Source organism: Mobula hypostoma, chromosome 4, assembly GCF_963921235.1.
Source record: "Mobula hypostoma chromosome 4, sMobHyp1.1, whole genome shotgun sequence".
Lineage (NCBI taxonomy): Eukaryota > Metazoa > Chordata > Chondrichthyes > Myliobatiformes > Myliobatidae > Mobula > Mobula hypostoma.
Genome location: NC_086100.1, coordinates 170,133,732 through 170,156,341, shown reverse-complemented (window position 1 = coordinate 170,156,341; position 22,610 = coordinate 170,133,732). Strand labels below are relative to the sequence as shown.

At 43.6% G+C, this 22,610-nt stretch overlaps 1 protein-coding gene across 1 annotated transcript in view; it reads right to left on the bottom strand.

Moving 5' to 3' along the window:
* The window catches only part of bdh2 (3-hydroxybutyrate dehydrogenase, type 2), a 94,888-nt gene that overhangs the window by 32,719 nt on the left and 39,559 nt on the right, over nucleotides 1–22,610 (bottom strand). The window lies entirely within an intron of this gene.

Here is a 22,610-nt window from a genome sequence, read left to right as displayed (position 1 = left end):
CTAGATGATTCTCCACTAGAAAGAGTCAAGGTATTCAAGTTTTTAGGTGTCTGGTTTGATGAAAGACAACAATTGGAAAGTGTGAGAAAGTTTTAAATGTCATGAGAAGTATTGCTGGATGCGACTGGGGAGCAGGGCAGGAAACTATGTACTTAATATATCTAGCTATGATTAGATCAGTTATAGATTATGGTTGTGTTGCTTATGGTTCCGCTGCTACAGCAGTGCTTGGAAAACTAGACACTGTGCAGTCCAAAGCACTTAGACTCTGTTGTGGAGCTTTTAGAACAACATCAGTCCCGGCATTATGTGTGGGGATGGGAGAAGTTCCTCTACATTTAAGACAAATCCAGTTGGGCCTGCAGTATTGGGTAAAACTAAATGGATTCAATCAGAGCTGTCCATCAAAATGTCTTTTGCAGGGGAAGTCAGAGAGCCAAACTAAAATTAAAAGATACCCATTTTTAGATTTGTTTAATAACTGGGCTGTGAAATTGAAACTGACTGAGGAAGACATAGTTGACCAAATTTGCCTGCCACCTGTCCCTTTTTGGCTCTTTCCAGAACCAGAAGTAGACCTGTTCCTCCTTTTTCAGCTTCAAGGAAGCAGTGCAATTTCATCAGCGTTGATCACAAATGAATATTTAAATAATAAATGGGGATCTTATCTGAAGATTTTTACTGATGGCTCAGTGGACCCAGAGAGCAGTAGGGCAGGATTTGGGATGTATGTGTCTCAACTTGGAGTTAAAATTGGTCACCGGGTTTCAGATGGTGTTTCTGTCTTTGCAACAGAATTATTAGCAATCCTCTGGGCCTCATGGTGGATAGAAGACTCTCGACCATGCAGGGTTATCATCTGTTCAGATTCTGCTGCTGCCTTAGCGTCTATAAAAGGGAGTAAATCAAAAGCTCGTCCTGACATAGTTATTGAGATTCTCTTAGTGTTGTTTAGAGTAGGGAAGATGGGTTGTGCAGTTAGATTTTCATGGATACCTAGGCATGCTGGGGTGGAGGGAAATGAAATTGTGGATGGCATTGCAAAGTCTTCCTTACAGAGCAGGCAAGTAGAAATTAGAGTTCCCCTAGGCAGAGCAGAATTGAGAAGTAGGATTAAAAAAAGGTATAGAGAAGAAGTGGCAGGAGGATTGGAAAAATGAATTAAGGGGCAGGCATTATTTTTCTAGTCACCCACTTGTTAAAAAGGTCTCAGACTGTTATCTTTTAAGTCGTAGAGATATGGTGAAATTTACAAGACTTAGGTTGGGGCATTGTGGGCTAAACTATTATTTAAAGATAATAGGAAAACATCCTACTGGATTATGTAACTGTGGTAGTCCAGAGACAGTCCAGCATGTTTTGCTGAGCTGTAATCGATACAAAATTGAAAGAAGCATTTGTTCAAGAGGCTATCTGGCTTAAATTTATTCTGGTTTTCTATTAAATCTTTGTTTGGCCATCAAGAGAATCAACATCTGATTGAAGAGTATTATTCAGTTTATACGTGAGACTATGTTGTATTTGAAAATTTGAGCCCCTTGAAGTTCTATAATTAATTATACATCCTGCGGAGGGCTGTAATACACCTAGATACATCTAAACAGCCAGAAATAGAAGGAGAAGGAGGAGAAGAATTCTTCTTCAGTGGCTGAGATGCGAGAGACTGTGCATACAACTACTGTTGCCCAAGTGCTTCACCGGTCACAGCTTTATGGGAGTGGCAAAGAGAAAGCCACTGTTGGGAAAAAAAAACTCACATGAAGTCTCAGCTAGAGCTTGCCAGAAGGCATGTGAGATACTTTGAAGACAGCTGGAAGAAGGTTCTATGGTCTGATGAAAGCAAAATTGAGCTTTTTGGACATCAGACTAAACACCATGTTCACCACGCATCATCAAAACACACCATCCCTACTGTCAAGCATGGTAGTGGTGCATCACGCTGTGGGGATGCTTCACTGCGGCAGGCCATGAAAAACTTGTGAAGGTAGAGGGTAAAATGAATGCAGCAAAATACAGGGAAATTCTGGAGGATAACTTGATGCAGTCTGCAAAAGAACTGCAACTTAAGAGAAGACCTGCTTTCCAGCAAGGCAACATCTCCAAGCATAAAACCAAAGCTATACAGGAATTGCTTAAAAACAACAGATTTTGATTTCCTGAAGAGGCCAAGTCTGAGTCCAGAGTCCAATTGAGAATGTGTAGCTGGACTTGTAAATGGCTGTTCACTCATGATCCCCAAACTATCTGACAGAATTTGGGCAGTTTTGTAAGGAAGAATGGGGAAAAATAGCAGTGTCCTGATGTGCAAAGCTGATAGAGACCGATCCACACACTCAAGGCTGTAACTGCTGCCAAAGGTGCATCAACTGAATACTGACATGAAGGGGGTGAGTAATTATGCAATCAATTATTTTGTATTTAATAATTGTAATAAATTTAGACCAATTTGTCAACATTTGTTTTCACTTTGACATAAGTGTCTTTTCTGTTGATCAGTGTCAAAAAAGCCAAATTAAATCCACTGTGATTCAATGTTGTAAAACAGTACAACATGACAACTTCCAAGGGGACTGTATACTTACGGGCACTGTATATCACCAAAGATCCCCACAATCCAGTCCAAGCCATCTTCTCACAGCTACCATTGGGCAGGAGATACAAAAGCCCGAAGTTCCAAATCATCAGGTTCAAGAACTGATGAAGTTTAAGGGTGTTGGGGAGGTAGGGAATGATATTTAGAACTTTGCACTTTGTCAGCATGACTTGTGTATTACCCGCCCCGTGTGACTGCCTGATTGATTTATACCTGCCCCGCACGACTGCCTGATTAATTGTGTATTACTCACCCCCCCGTGACTGCCTGCTTGACAAAGATTGCTGACCTCTGCATAACTGTCAAACCACAAAGAGGACCCTTCTGTTTGCACATGTTCTGTAATGATTAACAACTCTTTGTATGGTATAAAAGCCAATGCTGTACTAACTAAGTTAGAAGTTCAACACGAGCCAACAGTAGGGAGAGGAAATCCGTCCCACTGGTATTTGGCTTCGAACTTCTCGCTGGTCTGGCGAACTTAAGTTTACATTTGGTGCCGTGACTCGGATCCCAACATAGGGAAAGTCCCTGTGGCTGAGTAAGTGACGGGAAGTTGCCGGTGAGTATTAACGGGTGGTAGGGTGCCCCGAGGTGTTTTACCTCTGAGTGTCCCTTCTACTTGTCTGAAACTCCCGCCCCTTGCCCAGAGGAACTGGTACCTTGATGGAATCCAACGAACCACCCGGACCAGGAGAATAAGGCTAGCAGTTGTTTTTGTGAGTACTAAAGTCTGTGGGAGCTGAAGAATTGGACAACAGATCTTTGGCCTGGTTGATTAAGCTGTATAACTGAGTCAACTTAACTAATTGGGCAACGGGCAAGGACCCAGTCTATTTGTGTATTTGAGCAACAGGTCTTTGGCCTGGTTGATTCACTTGACTTAACTAATTGGGCAACGAGTATGGAAAAGGTCCGGTCTATTTGTTGGGGGCAGCAACCCGGTAATTAGATAAGGGGGTAACTGACCTGGTCTATTCTAATTGACCCAGCGGGCCAGTGGCAGTGGCCTGGTAAATTGAAGTAACTAACTGGGCGACAGGTGGTTGACCCGGTAAATTGACCAGCACAGGATGGGACAGACGTTTGGCCGAACAGAGGGGGATTCCCCTGCAGTCTATCCGGATGTTAAGAGCAACGCTAACAAAGAAACTGCGAAGCAGTGTGTGGCCACCAGGGGAACTTACGATATACAGGTTTCCCCTGCCACCCGAAGGTAGAACGTTCCTATGAAACGGTTCGTAAGCCAGAATGTCGTAAAGTGAAGAAGCAATTACCATTTATTTATATGGGAAAAATTTGTGAGCGTTCTTTTCTGCAATCATTGCACTGTCCACTGTAGCGAAAATCTCACGCAAGCACTCTCGGCAGAAGCATTCTCTCCAGCAACTTCTAAGCTATGAAGCTGCCAAATCATACCAAATAACACATAAAAAATACACAGCCTATATAAAGTAGAAATAATGTATGCACAGTGTAGTATCACTTACCGGAATCAGGAAGACAGCGAGCACACTGATGATGATGTGTTAGGCTGAGTCGTTGGAGATGACTCAAGTGGTGGGACACTGGGCTGTCATCTCATCGTCGTCTGTTTCCATCAGGGCAGGCAGGTCATCTTCTATGTCTGCCTGCCTCGATGTCGAAGGTCGAGGTTCGTCGTCTGCTATGGCTGATGTGGAAGGCTTGAAAAACGACAGTATGCTTGACTGCTTAGCCTCGTGCGTTTTTCTATCATACAGCTCTTTGTAAGCACTCAAACCATCCTGCAAATATACCCTAAACCTACGTACCCTTTCAAAATTAAAGTCATACTTTTCTGCAATCATTGTTGTCAATTGCAGCGAAAATCTCACGCAGTTGCTTCATGTTCAGTTCCTGGACGATTTCACTTTCGGTCTGTTCGCTACTGCATTTGGTTTCGATTGTTATCCTTCCCTCTTCCAATTGCATCAGCTCTTCATCTATCAGTTCTTGGTTATGGGATGCCAAAACCTCTTCAACATCATCTTCGTCAACTTCCACATGCCAAACTCACTTTGTCCTTGCTTTGCTCACCGCGATCAAAACGCTTAATTATGTCCAATTTTGCGCTAAGTGTAACACCCTTACGAGCTCTTTTAGGCTTTTGCGATACCTTAGAACTCATCTTGCTAACGGATGCTCAAAATAAATCGACATAAAGCACAGACGCTTACAGGCACGTGGTTAAGCAATCCCGGCTAGAATACAGTTCTGGGGGAGGAGCTTGGCTGCTCGGGGTGCGCGCTGCCTTTTTTTGAAACAGTGAAAACACCTTCTGTTAGGAAAAATAGGTAACTAATGTAGGTCTTTCGAAAACAGCGAGGTGTCGTAAAGCGAATGTTCGAAGAGCGGGGACACCTGTAACCTCTTGTGAACAAACAGTAAATTTAAATTGGAAAAAGAATTGCAGTTTTAAAAAAAGTGAAATTATTGATTAAGGAACGAGAGAAACAAAGAAAAAAGGCAAAGGCAGAAATGGACAGATAGGAAGATTTAGATTGGCAGTGCCGTGTGCAAGATCCAGGACCAATACGGGATCCCGAACCCATGTCTGGCATACCGACTCTGTTTGAGGACAGTGACCGCGATGAAGAGTGGGCACACACCATACACCCCCCTCCCTTACCAGGAGCCGAGTGCATCCAGTGCTCCCGAACTCCAATCCTCTCGGTACTCAGATACGGTGGCCACCCGGGGAAAACAGCAGTGGCAGGGAAAGGGAGGCTCTCTATACCCTGAGAGCCAGGGAGGGAAGAATCCAATAAAACCATGCACCCTGGAAGCCTTAAGAAATGATAATGATCATAAATCAGGCCCCAGATAGAAAAGAAAAACCAGCACAGGTTGCTGAGTAGGTCCGCAGTACTATACAAATATATAATGCGACCCAGCAAGATTTATTCGGTCTCTGCTGCATGATCCTCTCAGCTGATGAGGGGTGGAAATGGAAGGCAGAATTAGGATACCAAACCTATCAGGAGTTACAGGCGGGAATCCATAATGAGAATGAACAGACAGTCCAGATTATTCAAGCCTTGGAAAGGGCTCTCCAACAACCTATAAATATCATTAAAGTACTTGAATGCAAACCTAAGCTTGGGAAATTGGGACCAGACTTTCGGGAGCGATTTGTGGCTTGCTATAACACTTTCACAGGAGACAAAGCCTCTAAAAATGGGAATCTGTTCCCCCAGTTTAATACCCTACTGCTCCAATGCTTACCAATTAAGTTAACCAACATGATTAAAACAAATAATATGGATTGGCCTGACAATGATCGAAATCAAATGCGACGAGCTTTGACATATTACTGGGACAGGGCTTTCCAATCCCGATCAACACTGAAGGGAATTAATATTAACTTTCAATCTTTTTTTATTGCTTTAAAAGAATAAGGATAAATACAAACCAGAGGAGATACAGAGGAGATACATCTCAAGTACATATTTCAATAATAGTACAAACAAAGGAATATACACTGTCAATATCATATATAGTATTAAGCTAATATAAAGAAAAAGAACCACTTCTCTTAACAGTTCATAGAAAAAAAAGACTCAAGATTTCTGTTATTGAGGGAAAAAAACCCCACTAAACTAACCAAAAACAAACAAAAAAAAAATGGGGGGGTACTGGGCAGTCCATTTTGAGGATACAGTTTAAAAAAAGGAGCAATCCTTCTGGTCAAATCTAAAACTTCGCCGAGAAGAAAAAAAATTAACTGAAAAAGTAAAAAGAATTAGATCATATGAAAATATCGAATAAAAGGTCGCCAAGTTTGCTCAAATTTAAAAGATGTATCAAATGTCCAACTCCTTATTTTCTCTAAACTTATACAAGACATAATGGAGGAGAGCCAAAAAAAAAACACAGTAGGTAGATTGGGTCCTTCCAGTACAATAGAATAGCTCTCCTAGCCAATAAAGTTGAGAAAGCTATCATGCGTTGAGTGGAAGCAGGAAAGTAAAAAAACCTTCTTCGAATATCCCCCTTGAACTTCCCACCCCTTACCTTAAAGCCATGTCCCCTTGTATTGAGCAGTGGTGCCCTGGGGAAGAGGCACTGGCTATCCACTCTATCTATTCCTCTTAATATCTTGTATACCTCTATCATGTCTCCTCTCATCCTCCTTCTCTCCAGAGAGTACAGCCCTAGCTCCCTTAATCTCTGATCATAATCCATACTCTAAACCAGGCAGCATCCTGTTAGATCTCCTCTGTACCCTTTCCAATGCTTCCACATCCTTCCTATAATGAGGCGACCAGAACTGGGCACAGTACCTCAAGTGTGGCCTAACCAGTATTATAGAGCTGCATCATTACCTCGTGACTCTTAAACTCTATCCCTCGACTTATGAAAGCTAACACCCCATAAGCTTAAACAACAGGAATTCTGCAGATGCTGGAAATTCAAGCAACATACATCAAAGTTGCTGGTTACCCCATAAGCTTTCTTAACTACCCTACCTAGTTGTGAGACGACTTTCAGGGATCTGTGAACATGTACCCCCAGATCCCTCTGCTCCTCCACACTACCGAGTATCCTGCCATTTACTTTGTACTCTGATATGCGCTAGTTTATCTTTTGACATATGCACCCTGTGCACTACCTTGAACTGAATCAAGGAGTGACAGGCACAGATAGATGAATTATTAACTAAATGACAAATTTTATTCCATTGATTATCTGAAAGTGACTCTTGAAGTTCCAACTCCCAAGCATGCTTAACCTCATCATTAGACATCATTCGTAAATTCAATAGCTGTTTATATATAATGGCCATCAATCCTTTTTGAAATGGTTTAAGCTGAAAGATAACATCTATCATATTTGGTAAATGAGCAAATGAGTAATTCGGTTACAAATCGCATTTAAAAAAAAAATTCCTGACCTGTAAATATCTAAAAAAATTGTGCATTAGATAAATCATATTTGTCCACTAGCTGCGAAAAAGACATTAAACAGTCCTCTAAGAACAAATCTAGAAAAGTTTCTATTTCCATAGTTTTCCATGTTAAAATGTCCTTATCTAAGATTGATGGTTTAAAAAAAATAGTTAAAATGGCTATCACTAGAAAGAACAAAGTTATTTAAGTCAAAAAATCTGCGAAACTGAAACCAAACTTTTAATGTACGTCTAAACATAGAAAATAGGTGCAGGAGTAGGCCATTCGGCCCTTCAAGCCTGCACCACAATAATGGGACTAAGATCTTGTCTACCAATCGTAGAAAACAAAAAGGGAAGAGGAGCTCCCAGCAAAGAAACCAAAGAGAACCCTTTACCGAGTTCTCCTCCAAGTCCAACCATGATGGACAGTCCTGCTTATCTATACAGTGAATCCAAAAAGTAATAAAATGAATATTAATTGCCCAGTAATAGAATCTAAAGTTTGGTAAAGCCAAGCCACCATCCTTTTTTAATTTTTGCAGTGAAGGTTTACTCACTCTAGAGCTTTTATTATTCCAGATATATGACAAGATCATAGAATCTATTCTATCAAAAAATATTTTCGGGACATAGGATGGAACAGCTTGAAACGTGTATAAAAATTTCAGTAGAATTGTCATTTTTATAGCATTTATTTGACCAATTAATGACATAGTCATAGGCGACCATTTGGAAAGCGTTTGTGTATATTCCATTAAAGGAAGAGAATTATATTTATATAAAGCTTTAAAATTTTTAGTAATTTTAATACCAGATAGGTAAAATAATTTTTAGCAATATTAAAAGGTATTTGATCATATTGATCCGAATAATAAATAATTCACTTTTATATAAATTTAACTTGTATCCAGAGAAAGTACTAAATTCAGTAAATATGGATAACATAGAGGGAATAGATTTCCTAGGGTCTGAAATGTAAACTAATAAATCATCTGCATACAACGAAACCTTATGTACTTTACCCCTCTTTTAATACCCTGAACAGAGTTAGAATCCCTAAGAGCGATAGCAAGTGGTTCTGAAGCCAAATTAAATAATAAAGGACTAAGAGGACAACCCTGACAGGTTCTTCTTTATAGTCTAAAATAAGGAGATTTTTGATTGTTAGTTATAACTGCAGCCATCGGGGCTTGATGGATCAGTTTGATCCAAGAAATAAATCCCGGACCAAAATTAAATCTCTCCAAAACCTGAAATAAATAAGGCCATTCCACCCTATCAAAGGTTTTCTCTGCATCAAGAGAGACAATACATTCAGATTCTTTAACTGAGGGAGAATAAATAATATTTAACAATTTTCAAATATTAAAATGTGAATACCTATTTTAATAAATCCAGTTTGATCTTTTGAAATAACAGTAGGCAAAATATTTTCAAGCCTATTAGCCAGAATCTTAGAGAGAATTTTAAAGTCCACATTCAATAAGGAAATTGGTCTATAGAAACGTAGAAAATAGGTGCAGGAGTAAGCCATTCGACCCTTCGAGCCTGCACTGCCATTCAGTACGATCATGGCTGATCATCCAACTCAGAACCCTGTACCTGCCTTCTTTCCATACCCCCGATCCCTTTAGCCACAAGGGCCATATCTAACTCCCTCTTAAATATAGCCAATGAACTGGCCTCAACTGTTTCCTGTGGCAGAGAATTCCACAGATTCACCACTCTCTGTGTGAAGAAGTTTTTCCTCATCTTGGTCCTAAAAGGCTTCCCCTTTATCCTTAAACTGTGACCCCTCATTCTGGACTTCCCCAACATTGGGAACAATCTTCCTGCATCTAGCCTGTCCAATCCCTTTAGAATTTTAAATGTTTCAATCAGATCCCCCCCTCAATCTTCTAAATTCCAGAGAGTATAAGCCTAGTCCATCCAGTCTGTCATCATATGTGTAGCCCCCCCGGCCACCCTCAGGGTTGCTCGGCTCGCTGTCGTCTAGGGAAACAGCGTCGGCCCCGCCAAACTGGGTAATAGTTTGTTTGGATGCTGTGTGAGGTACCCCACCCCGCCCAAATAACAGACAATACACCAGATGCAATTAAATGATATACAGTTTATAGATATTACTGGAACTATATATAAGAGAGAATAAAATATAAAAGGAAAATAAAAGGCGCCACACTTATCAAAGTTCAATCTCTTCGTGCACAAAACAGTTGAAGCTCAAGGACCACTTTCTTCACCCTGCAACCCCTCGGACCACCTCGACCGGCCGCCTGGGACCAACAACGGTGGTCGACCAGATGCTCCACACGAGTCCATCTCCATCTCCTCGCTGAACGCCCTCCTCGGGGTCTGACCCTGTTAGCGGACATCACAGCACCTCGTCCATCCTCTGTCTCGCTCTCCTGCCTTCTGCCCCAAAACCCCGCGCATACGGTATCTTCAAATACACCAAAACCATAACAACTATCCCAATTGGTTAATAGCATCCTCTCATCACCCTCTTAAACCAAAACAAGCTGCGAGCGCAAACTTTCTCAACGTTTAACACAACAAAGCCGCATTCCCCACATTAACATAACAAAGACGCCATTTTAATTAGCCTCCGCAGTAAGATAAAAGTCAAAACCCCCTTACACTCTCCCCCCACCAAATAAAGTCATGTCCTCATGACTTCTAAATAACTCGCCAACCAGTCCTGCAGACTCACAACACACACGTACACAGATACACACAGTGACAGTGCTCTCCAAACAGTGGACCTTACTCCCGCCCCACGGGCGCTACATAGGCCAACCTATCTGGAAGCTTCTTAATCCTCCGAGACCTCCATACCCCCTCACCTAAACCCAAAAGACTCAGACACTACTAGGGATACCTCGGGCCCGCTTGCCAACTCCTCTCTCACTCAGGCCACCACTACAGCTCGGAGCCTCCTGCCCCGTGTCCGGGGCCCCGCCTCTACTCCTTCCCAATCCTGCCGCAACTCAGACTGCCCACAGCTAGCCCTCCCCACTACACCTGACTCAGTGGGAGAAGGGCCAAAGGTCTCTTCCTCAATCACAGGGAAGTTAGCAAAAGGCAGCATGTACCACATGTGCAGCACATCATCCTTCAAATTCATATCCTTCCTCATTCCTTCGATTGGTAGCTGCTGTTTGAGTTTCTCCAAACTGAAACATTTAGCCGGGGCTACCCCTTCAGCCTCCTGCAGTCGAGACGTCAGCTTCTTCGGGGACTCCTTCAACTCTCGCCACAGCCTCCGCAGTTCTGACTCAGGGTTCCTGGCCATCACAATCTGGGATGCAGTTACACCACCAGCTTCTTCCACCCTGACCTGAAAAGCAGCAGTTAAAGAATGTTCAGCCTCCGGTTGTTTCTTCCTGAGGACGACTTCCAGGTCAACTTTCAGTTTTTCCACTTCATTTAAACTCACCATAGTCACCTTCAGGTTCCTTTCAAGCGTCCGCCTCCCTTTTCCGAGATCTGTCCTCCATTTCTTCACCTCCTCGGGAGTGTAGTCAAACTCCCCTCCCTGGGCTCTCGGTTTTCTGTTGACCTTAGTCAGAACACTTCCTTGATCTTCCCCAACTTGTAAGTCTTCCAACCTGTTCTGAATGGACGTCTTGAGTTTCTGCTGATCCCTTCGAAGGTGGGTCATCGTTTCTTCTCGCTGGATTAATTCATCAGTACATGACCGCAGTATGGTGCAAATCCCCTTGCTTCCCTGTGTCTCATTCAGATTGACGACTTGGGTTTCCATCCCCCGGTCCACCACCGTCTGTCCCAACACCAGGAAGTTCAACTGGTATGTCGGGTCATTTTCCTCACATTGCACCAAACTCCTCTGGCCAAAAACTTCTCCACATTTGACACTTCGCTTCGGTCGCCCGGGCTCAGCCACTCGCCTCGCCGCATAGTCCCCCCAGGCGAATCCAAGCTCTAGGCGGTCATCCACATATGTCAAAACTCCAAACACCTTCACTTCCCCCATGGTTTTCCTCATGCCCTGCGGGAAGGATGCAGGGGCTCCGGATATGCCCTTGGGCATCTTTTCGGATCGGAAGAATCCTAGGGATCTAGTAACGGCCGTCTTCAGCTCAACAGCCACACTCCTCAGGATCTGGCAACATCCACCCCTCAGATGCAGCACATTAAACCACATCGCATAATCCACTCACACGCTGCCTTCATCTTCCACGCCGCCAGGGTCCAGTTGCCGCGACCTCTCTCTCACTGAGGTGTCTTCAGCGATCAACTCCCCTCCCTCGTGGTAGTTCGGAGCATCTACTAAGAGGGTCTCACCCTCAGCTACTTTCCCCAGGCTGTACCACCGCTGGGTCTCGTTTAAATTCGGTACTGGCTCAAGGCTGCTACACACGTCCTCAGAAGCAACTCGACACGCTGGGTGCCCAGACAATGCCCCCATGAACTCCAGGGTCATTAACCAACCATCGTCTTCTGGATAACTACTGCCACTAGTACCCAAAGTCTCCGGTGCCCTTGTGGTTGTCAAGGATAAATGCTTCAGACACCGGTTGTAAAACGAACTGTACAACAACTTGATCTGTGCCCCGGGGTCGAGGATGGCTTTAGCATCACTTCCCTCTATCCATAACGACACCCTGGGGCGTGGCCCCTCTAGGCCTTCAGGAATAGGGTCTTTTCCTTTCGGAAGTTCATTGGTACCTTGCTGGGAACATGCTTCCCCAGAGACCCCAAGCCGTTCCCCTCACTGGGCCTCCACTAAGTTTCCCAACACCTCTCTGATCAGCTGAACAACTGGAGGAGGGGCTGATCCCCTGAAATGATTCCCCTGGCACTGCAAGCAATTTAGCCGTCCTCCTAGCCAGAGAAGACACACTGAAAACTTTCCCCCCTCTTTCAAATAACTGACAGCTGTCACTACGGTGTAAGTGAACCTGACGGCTCTAACACCGTCACCAGCCCGCCTACTCAAACTTTCAACCAATCCCTGTCGCTCTCCCTCAACCGAGCACTACCACTCATCTAACAACTGAGAGATCCGCTCTGCCCTCGTCTCACACGCCTCCGCCCCTCTTGGGGTGGACACTATCCCAAGTGCCAGGCGGAGCCTGCCAGAGCTAGAACATTTATTTGCAGACCCTACCTCCAAATCAGACCACTCTTTCCTCTCTCTCCCAACCGCATGGACAGCCCCGAGTGCCACCTCCAACTTGTCAATGCTAGTCTGAACTCGAACAAAGACCTCACCCACCACGCATACAGCAATAACCAGCAAATAACCCACAGAGCCACACATTACAGATTTAAACAGGGCATCCATACAGCATACCAGCAGACTCAATCCCGGATGAGCCCCCACAATGTAGCCCCCCCCGGCCACCCTCAGGGTTGCTCGGCTCGCTGTCGTCTAGGGAAACAGTGTCGGCCCCGCCAAACTGGGTAATAGTTTGTTTGGATGCTGTGTGAGGTACCCCACCCTGCCCAAATAACAGACAATACACCAGATGCAATTAAATGATATACAGTTTATAGATATTACTGGAACTATATAATTAAAAGAGAATAAAATATAAAAGGAAAATAAAAGGCGCCACACTTATCAAAGTTCAATCTCTTCGTGCACAAAACAGTTGGAGCTCAAGGACCTTCTTCTTCACCCTGCAACCCCTCGGACCACCTCGACCGGCCGCCTGGGACCAACAACGGTGGTCGACCAGATGCTCCACACGAGTCCGTCTCCGTCTCCTCGCTGAACGCCCTCCTCGGAGTCCGACCCCATTAGCGGACATCACAGCACATCGTCCATCCTCTGTCTCGCTCTCCCACCTTCTGCCCCAAAACCCCGCGCATACAGTATCTTCAAATACACCAAAACCATAACAACTATCCCAATTGGTTAATAGCATCCTCTTATCACCCTCTTAAACCAAAACAAGCTGCTAGCGCAAACTTTCTCAGCGTTTAACACAACAAAGCCGCATTCCCCGCATTAACATAACAAAGACGCCATTTTAATAGCCTCCGCAGTAACATAAAAGTCGAAACCCCCTTACATATGAAAATCCTGCCATCCCAGGAATCAATCTGGTGAACCTTCTTTGTACTCCCTCTATGACAAGGATGTCTTTCCTCAGATTAGGGGACCAAAACTGCACACAATACTCCGGGTGTGGTCTCACCAAGGTCTTGTACAACTGCAGTAGTACCTCTCTGCTCCTGTACTTGAATCCTCTTGCTATGAATGCCAGCATACCATTCGCCTTTTTCACCACCTGCTGTACCTGCATGTCCACTTTCAATGACTGGTGTACAATGACACCAGGTCTCGTTGCACCTCCCCTTTTCCTAATCGGCCACCATTCAGATAATAATCTGTCTTCCTGTTCTTGCCACCAAAGTGGATAACCTCACATTTATCCACATTAAGTTGCATCTGCCATGAATTTGCCCACTCACCTAACCTATCCAAGTCACCCTGCATCCTCTTAGCATCCTCCTCAAAGCTAACACTGCCGCCCAGCTTCGTGTCATCCGCAAACTTGGAGATGTTGCATTTAATTCCCTCGTCTAAGTCATTAATATATATTGTAAACAACTGGGGTCCCAGCACTGAGCCTTGCGGGTACCCCACTAGTCACTGCCTGCCATTCTGAAAAGGTCCCGTTTATTCCCACTCTTTGCTTCCTGTCTGCCAACTAATTCTCTATCCACATCAATACCACACCCCCAATACCGTGTGCTTTAAGTTAGCACACCAATCTCCTGTATGGGACCTTGTCAAAAGCCTTTTGAAAATCCAAATATACCACATCCACTGGTTCTCCCCTATCCACTCTACTAGTTACATTCTCAAAAATTTCTATGAGATTCATCAGACATGATTTTCCTTTCACAAATCGATGCTGACTTTGTCCGATGATTTCACTGCTTTCCAAATGCACTGTTATCACATCTTTGATAACTGACTCTAGCATTTTCCCCACCACCGATGTCAGGCTAACCGATCTATAATTCCCTGGTTTCTCTCTCACTCCTTTTTTAAAAAGCGGGGTTACATTAGCTACCCTCCAGTCCTCAGGAACTAATCCAGAATCTAAAGAGTTTTGAAAAATTATCACTAATGCATCCACTATTTCTTGGGCTACTTCCTTAAGCACTCTGGGATGCAGACCATCTGGCCCTGGGGATTTATCTGCCTTTAATCCCTTCAATTTACCTAACATCACTTCCCGACTAACATGTATTTCCCTCAGTTCCTCCATCTCACTAGACCCTCCGTCCCCTACTATTTCCGGAAGATTATTTATGTCCTCAGTGAAGACAGAACCAAAGTAGTTATTCAATTGGTCTGCCCATGATCAATTCACCTGCTTCTGACTGTAAGGGACCTACATTTGTCTAAACCAATCTTTTTCTTTTCACATATCTATAAAAGCTTTTACAGTCAGTTTTTATATTCCCTGCCAGCTTTCTCTCATAACCTTTTTTTCCTTTCCTAATTAAGCCCTTTGTCCTCCTCTGCTGGACTCTGAATTTCTCCCAGTCCTCAGGTGTGCCGCTTTTTCTGGCTAATTTGTATGTTTCTTCTTTGGAATTGATACTATCCCTAATTTCCCTTGTCAGCCACGGGTGCACTACCTTCCCTGGTTTATTCTTTTGCCAAACTGGGATGAATAATTGTTGTAGTTCATCCATGAGAGCTTTAAATGCTTGCCATTGCATATCCACCGTCAACCCTTTAAGTATCATTTGCCAGTCTATCTTAGCTAATTCACGTCTCATACCTTCAAAGTTACCCTTCTTTAAGTTCAGTAACTTTGTTACTGAATTAACTATATCACTCTCCATCTTAATGAAGAATTCCACCATATTATGGTCACTCTTACCCAAGGGGCCTCGCACGACAAGATTGCTAACTAACCCTTACTCATTGCTCAATACCCCGTCTAGAATGGCCTGCTCTCTAGTTGGATCCTTGACGTGCTGGTTCAGAAAACTATCCCGCATACATTCCAAGAAATCCTCTTCCTCAGCACCCTTACCAATTTGGTTCACCCAATCTATATGTAGATTAAAGTCACCCATTATAACTGCTGTTCCTTTATTGCACGCATTTCTAATTTCCTGTTTAATGCCATCCCCAACCTCACTACTACTGTTAGGTGGCCTGTACACAACTCCCACCAGCGTTTTCTGCCCCCTTGTGTTACGCAGCTCTACCCATAGCGATTCCACATCCTCCTGGAGGCACATTCAGATAGATCTTTTCCTTTTTTCGGAATCAATGAAATTGATGCCTCATAAAAAGTTTTCCAGAGATTCCCAGAGGATATAGAGTCAATGAAAGTTTGACGTAGATGTGATGTAAGCATTTCAGTAAAAGTCTTATAAAATTCCACTGTATATCCATCTGGTCCCAGAGCTTTCCCTAGTTGTATAGAGGATATAGCCCTAGCTATTTCTTCTTGTTTAATAGGCACGTCTAATGTGATAATATCTTGAATAGAAATTTTAGGTATATTTAATTTTTGCAAAAATCTATTCATAAAGATAGTATTATCAGAAAATTCAGATTTATAAAGACTAGAATAGAAATCCATAAATATCTTGTTAATTTCATGGGGATCTAATGTTTCAGTTCTATCTGGTCTACGTATTTTCAAAATCTGTCTTCTGACCATATTTGCCTTCAACTGATCAGCCAGCAATTTACCTGATTTATCACCATGTATATAAAATTGACTTTTGGATTTAAAAAGTTGCTGCTCAGTGGGGAAGGCCAAAAGCAGATCATGCTGTGTTTGGAGTTCAACCCTTTCCTCATACAGATCTTCACTAGGTCTTACTGAATACGCTTTATCTCTTTAATTTTATTAGTAATCACTAAAAGTTCCGCTTTGGTTTTCTTTCTTAAACCTGCTGACTATGAAATTAACTGACCCCAAAGAAAGGATTTCATCATATCCCATATAACCAAATTTGACATACCTTCAGTTGTATTAAGTTCAAAAAATAAAGAAATTTGCTCGATAAAACTAAAAGTTGGATCTTGTAACAATATAGGATTCAGTCTCCACTGTGACATTTTCAAAATATTATCAGAAAGTCTCAAAGTTAATTTCATAGGTGTGTGATCCGACAATGCAATGACATCGTATGCACAATCGGCAATGATGATGTACGTGTGGAAAAGAAAGAAAAATCTTCATCATTAAGGTGCTTATGTCTCCAGATATCAACCAAACCATATTCTAATAGAAAAGAATTAATACAAGTCGCCACTTTATTAGGAAGCAATGGATTGGTTGATGACCTGTCAATCAACGGGTTAAGACAACAGTTAAAGTCACCGCCCAGGTTCTGGTGACGTCATCGTTCAGAATGGCTGCTTAAATCAACAGCTCCTCCGGAAAAACGGATATTTTGTCCCGTTATTGCAGCAAGTCTAAGATCTTTCGAACATATTTGAATTGATAAGGGGGGCAGGAATAGGGAGAAAGAATGGAGATTTAAAAAAAGCACCACTGCGGAGCCTATGGAAGAGAGAGGTGCAGCAGCTGCTCCCCTACACGTGTGCGTGGTGGCGAGGCTGACACTGGGCCTCGTGCAGGCGAAGCGGCAAATATGTTAAGGATTTTGGAGGAAATACGGGAAGTCCAAAAAGATATAAAACAACAACTCGATGATATAAAGTCAGAGCTCGCCAATGTCAATCAGAAAATAGCGGTGGCAGAGACTCGAATTGAGAAGGTGGAAGACCGCGTGCAAAACATGGAACGGATACTAAGTGAGACGATAAAAATACCAAATCAACAGGAAAGTAAATTGCTTGACCAGGAGGGAAGATCACGACGGAAAAATATCAGGACTTATAATGTTCCCGAAGGAGCAGAGGGAGTGTCGATGATAGACTTTGTACACAAGCTGCTGTGGGAAGCGCTGGAGATCCCCCCAACTATGGAGATGGAAATAGAAAGGGCGCACTGTTCTCTCACCCAGCGGCCTGCCAGAGACAGACAAAGTAAACCGCGATCCATTGTACTTAAATTTCTCCGATTCAAGAGCAAGGCGGAGATTCTACGAAGGGCCTGGGGTAAGAAGAGGGTTTTTTGGAACGGGAAGTTAATATACTTTGATCATGATTACCCCCCGGCGGTCCTACGGAAACAGAAGGCGTATTCTGAAGCGAAACGAATATTAAAGGAAGAAAAGATTAAATTTCAAACCCTATACCTTGCTAAACTGAGAGTATCTTACCAAGAAGGGATATGACTGTACCAGACGGTGGAAGAGGCGACTACAGACATGAACAACCGAGGACTGTCCATTAGTGTGGTCAAACCAAGGGAAAGTCTGGCTGAACAGTTGTCCCGAGCTGCTTGGGAAATAGTAAGAGAACCGAGAAAGCAGAGGACAGGAACAGGAGAAGGATATTACAAAGAGACTGTGAGTTCTCCGAAGACAGCCCTCACCTCCTCCAGAAGAGCCATAAGGTTTGGCTAACTTTAAAAGTGCTGATAAACTAAACGGAAGCAAAAATAGAAGGTGGTATACCTATCTTGAGAAATACATGTTATAATGTGGTTTTTATACTACTCAACTTTTTAAAAAATTCATTTATTCATTCCTTTTTCCCTACCTAAATGAGAATATATACATGGGAGGAATACACAGGAAAATCATTTCTGTGTAATGGACATAGTTTTTTTTAATACTTTTATAGGTACTGCAGCGGGGGCCCTCAACCCACAGGTAGGAGAGACTATCCCCCACGGCTAGACTTTTCTTCTAGCCCAACCCAGGGTCATCTAGAGACCCCAGCCTTGGAACCACATCTTCCTTACCTTTCTTTTTGTTATTCACTTGGTTCTCATTTTTTCAGGGAGTAGATCGATTAAGTTATATTCTGCAAATTTCAATGGTATACTAACAGATAAATACACTTAGAGAGTAAGACCATATATTTTGGGTACATACCTCAATAAAGGTTGAAAAGAGATAAATATAAATATTTAATGAATGTACTGCTGGTGGCTGGTAAAAAGACTCTTACCAGGAAATGGTTATCACAGGAGAGCCAAACTCTAAATGTATGAATGGAAATGACAATGGACGTTTACAAAATATATTATGTTAATCATAAGTTGGAACAATTTTATTCATGCTAGTAAAAATGGTTTAACTACATAACACCTCATAGGCCTGGTTTTATTCTCACAATCAATGAATATGATGTAAAAAAAAGATCACTCCCTACTATGTACATAGTTTTCTTCTTTCGATTGTTCTTTTCTTTCCTCTCCTTTCTATAGGTGTATACCTCAGATAAATATTATGTGGATATTTGTGACAAATATGATTATATGATATATATGTACAGTATCTGAAATACATGTTATGGAAATGTTTGATGATGAAATTCAATAAAAAATAAATTACAAAAAAAAAGTCACTGCCCATAATCAACTTATATTCACTTAGATTCGGGAGCGCGGAAAATAGCTTAAAAAATTCAGGACTGTCTAAATTAGGTGCATAAACACACACCAAAGCTACCTTTTGACCACATAGCAAACCAGTGACAATTAAATATCTTCCAATCAAATCAGTAACAGTATTAAAATGTACAAAAGGGATTTTAGAGTTAACAAAAATAGATACCCCTCTAATTTTATTTATTGATAAAGAATGATATAAAGGTCCCTTCTAGAATTTAAAAAAAAATCTTCATCCTGTCTCCGTACATGAGTTTCTTGCACGAAAATAATATCCGCATGAAGTGTTTATAATTTCTTTAAAATCTTTTTACGTTTAATAGGATAATTCATGCCATTCAAATTCCAAGAAATCATATTAATTTTATTAGCATCCATGTTTAAGATTTAATTTAAAATTTTTATAAAGAAAGCTATTGCACAAGCGCAAACTAGATCCAAAGGAAAAAAACAGCACTGACTTGACCAGAAGTGATGACATGATTGATACAAGATATAACCTCTCAGAACTGCCCAGACGAGAAAAAAAACTATTCTAATAGCTCCACCCGTCTCTCCCAAAGCCCGAAAAGCCATTGAATAAAAGGATGGCATGCTGACCTATGACCCTAACCCCAATCTCCATTTTGCAGCTATATTAACAAAGTTATATGTTTACACCACTGATTTTAGACATAATAAAAGAGATGAACAAATTTCAAATATCGTAATGTGAAGCACCTTCAATTACTCCAAAAGACTGAGGTTTGGTAAAATACTGAAAGGCTTTTATTCGCTGTACAATACGACCTCCACAGTGAGTGTCTGCCCCCGGATTGAGGGGGAGGGGCAAGGCGAACACCTTTATACAGGACTCTGTGGGAGGAGCCACAGGGGCAATCAGCAGAGGGGCGTGTCCAGACAGGTAACCAAGTTACAACATATATACATGGTTTACCACATAATGTTATGTCTAATAATAGTTAAAACGTAATTGGCGACGGCCATCTTAAATTCATCTAAAGTATATTAATCATGTATTCAGAAAAGGATAAATCCAAGCAAATAATATATTACGACTGAAATTTTTAAAAAAACTTACAAATCATGAAAAAAATTATATATCAAACCCAAAGCTATATTAATATTAAGGCAAGCAAGAAAAAAAATTAAATCAACCAGGTCCTGTGCGGACATCCATAAAATGTGGAACAGATTTTCTTCAAAGCAACTATAGATATAATGGTGGCATCCGTTAGTCTCGCGAGACCATGGATCTGCGCCTGGAAAGTCTTGCTTCAGTCTGTGTTAGAGCAGCATCTGTTGTGGCTGTAGAGGCCCACACGGGAGTCTCGGCTGCAGCGACTGCACTTGAAGGCGCTGTCCTCCAGTGTTGTCTTGGTGCTGTTTTTCCGACAAGTGCGCTTTTCTTCAGCAGCAAGCCTCAGCTTCTCTTCTCCTCTTTTTAGACCTCTGTGTAGTTCCAGCCTCCAGTGAGAGTGATCGCTTGCGATGTCCTTCCACCTCTCGGCGTTCATTTTCAGTGACTTCATGTCTCTCTTGCAAACGTCTTTGAAACGAAGATGGGGCCGCCCTTGTGCTCTCTTGCTGGAGGCCAGTTCCCTGTACAGCAGGTCTTTCGGGATCCTCCCGTCTGACATGCGGTGTACGTGGCCCAGCCAGCGGAGACGGCGTTTGAGCAGGGTGAAGAAGCTGGGTATCTGGGCACGGGCCAGGACCTCATTGTTGGTGACTCGGTCAGTCCACGTGATGCCCAGGATGCGTCTCAGGCTGCGAAGGTGGAAGGCGTTGAGACGCCGCTCTTGTCTGTAGTAGAGGCTGCAGGTCTTGCTGCCGTAAAGCAGTGTGCTGAGGATGCAGGCCCTGTAGACTGCAACTTTGGTGTGCGTCGTCAGCTTTCTGTTCTCCCAGACTCTCTTTGTCAGCCTGGCGAATGTTGGGGATGCTCGTCCAATCCGTCTGTTGATCTCGGGGTCTAGGTAGAGGCTGTCTGTGATGGTGGAGCCAAGATATGTAAACTCGTGAACTACCTCCAGCTCGTAGTTGTTGATGGTAATGGCAGGGGGGTGCTCAATGCCTTGGCCCAACACGTTGGTTTTCTTCAGGCTGATGGTCAAGCTGAAGTCCTGGTTCCAAGGTTGTCAAGCCGAGGAGTGGTAGTGGGGATAAGCTCACACTACCTAAGAGTGCTCCTCATGGCATGCATCTCAAATAGCCTCTGACAACTCCTGGCCTTTTCGTGTGGCTTAGCCTCTAAGCCCGGCAGAACTGTTTCTACTTACAGAAGAGGCGAAGGTGGGCCTCGGTGCCTTAAAACCAGTGCTTCGGGTAGATGGAGCTCGTCAGCCTGGGAAGGCAGTCCATCTAAGAGAGGGAAACTCTGACTTCAAACCTCCGCTGCCTTGCGGCCATACCCACTCATGGGGAAGGCTTCAGGAGTAAACCCTGAGGACAAATCCAGAGTTGGAGTCCCTAAGGCAGTCCGACGTTGCCTTCAACCCCGTTCTGGTAACTCCTGTGACGACACTTGTGTCAAGCTGTATCGGCCCTTGCCCTTCCCTTGGACAACATTGGAGTCGTGGAGAGGGGAGACTTGCAGCATGGGCAACTGCCAGTCTTCCATATAACCTTGCCCAGGCCTGCGCCCTGGAGAAGACACTCCAGCATCGCCTCACCGCAATGGCACAACACGGAAACCAGCAGTCTACTGGCTATAAGCCTGCGCTCGACTGGTGTAGAGCAAGGCGCCAGGGGTTGCTTTCAACGGAGGGAGAGACCGTCGCGTCTCACTGGACAGCTACCGCCCACCTCAAGCTGGGCAGCCCCCAGCCAATTAGGTGCTGTCCCACCCCAGTCCGCCCGCTCCACTGGGTGCGTGGGGCTTAGGGATACAAGTAGCCTGAACTGCGGACTGTAAACGCTGCACCAAGCACAACTAGAAGACAAAGAAAGAAGCCATCACTCAGACTAGGATGCCAGAATATACAGACCATGACAACTGGTAGATCAGATGACCTTCAGGAGATCAGCGACACACGCAAGACAGCAGTGATTAACAATGAACTGTCGAGACTCCAAGTGGACATCCCAACGCTCCAAGAGACACATCTCACAGAATCGGGAACCCTACGTGAAAGAGACTATACCTTCTTCTGGCAGGGGAGGGGCTCAGACAGGACCAGGGAGCATGGTGTCAACTTTGCCGTGAAGCACTCGCTGCTGAAGATGGTAGAGCCTAGCAAGAAAGGGATAGAATGGATTTTCTCATTTCGATTCCACACATCTGACGGGCCTGTCAACCTTGTCAGCATCTATGCCCCAACCCTCTACTCTACACAAGGCGCAACGGACGAGTTCTACGACCTGCTCTCAATGATGATACAGGAGATCCCAAGTCAGGTACAGTTTCTGCTACTTGGTGACTTCAACGGCAGAGTGGGTGCCGAACATGACTCCTGGCCAAGCTGCCTGGGGCGGTATGGGATTGGCAGCATGAATGACAACAGGCAACGACTGCTCGAGCTTTGCAAGCTTCACGAACTGTGTGTCACCAACACCTACTTCCAGACCAAAGCTCAGCACAAAGAGTCTTGGCAGCATCCCCACTCCAAACACTGGCACC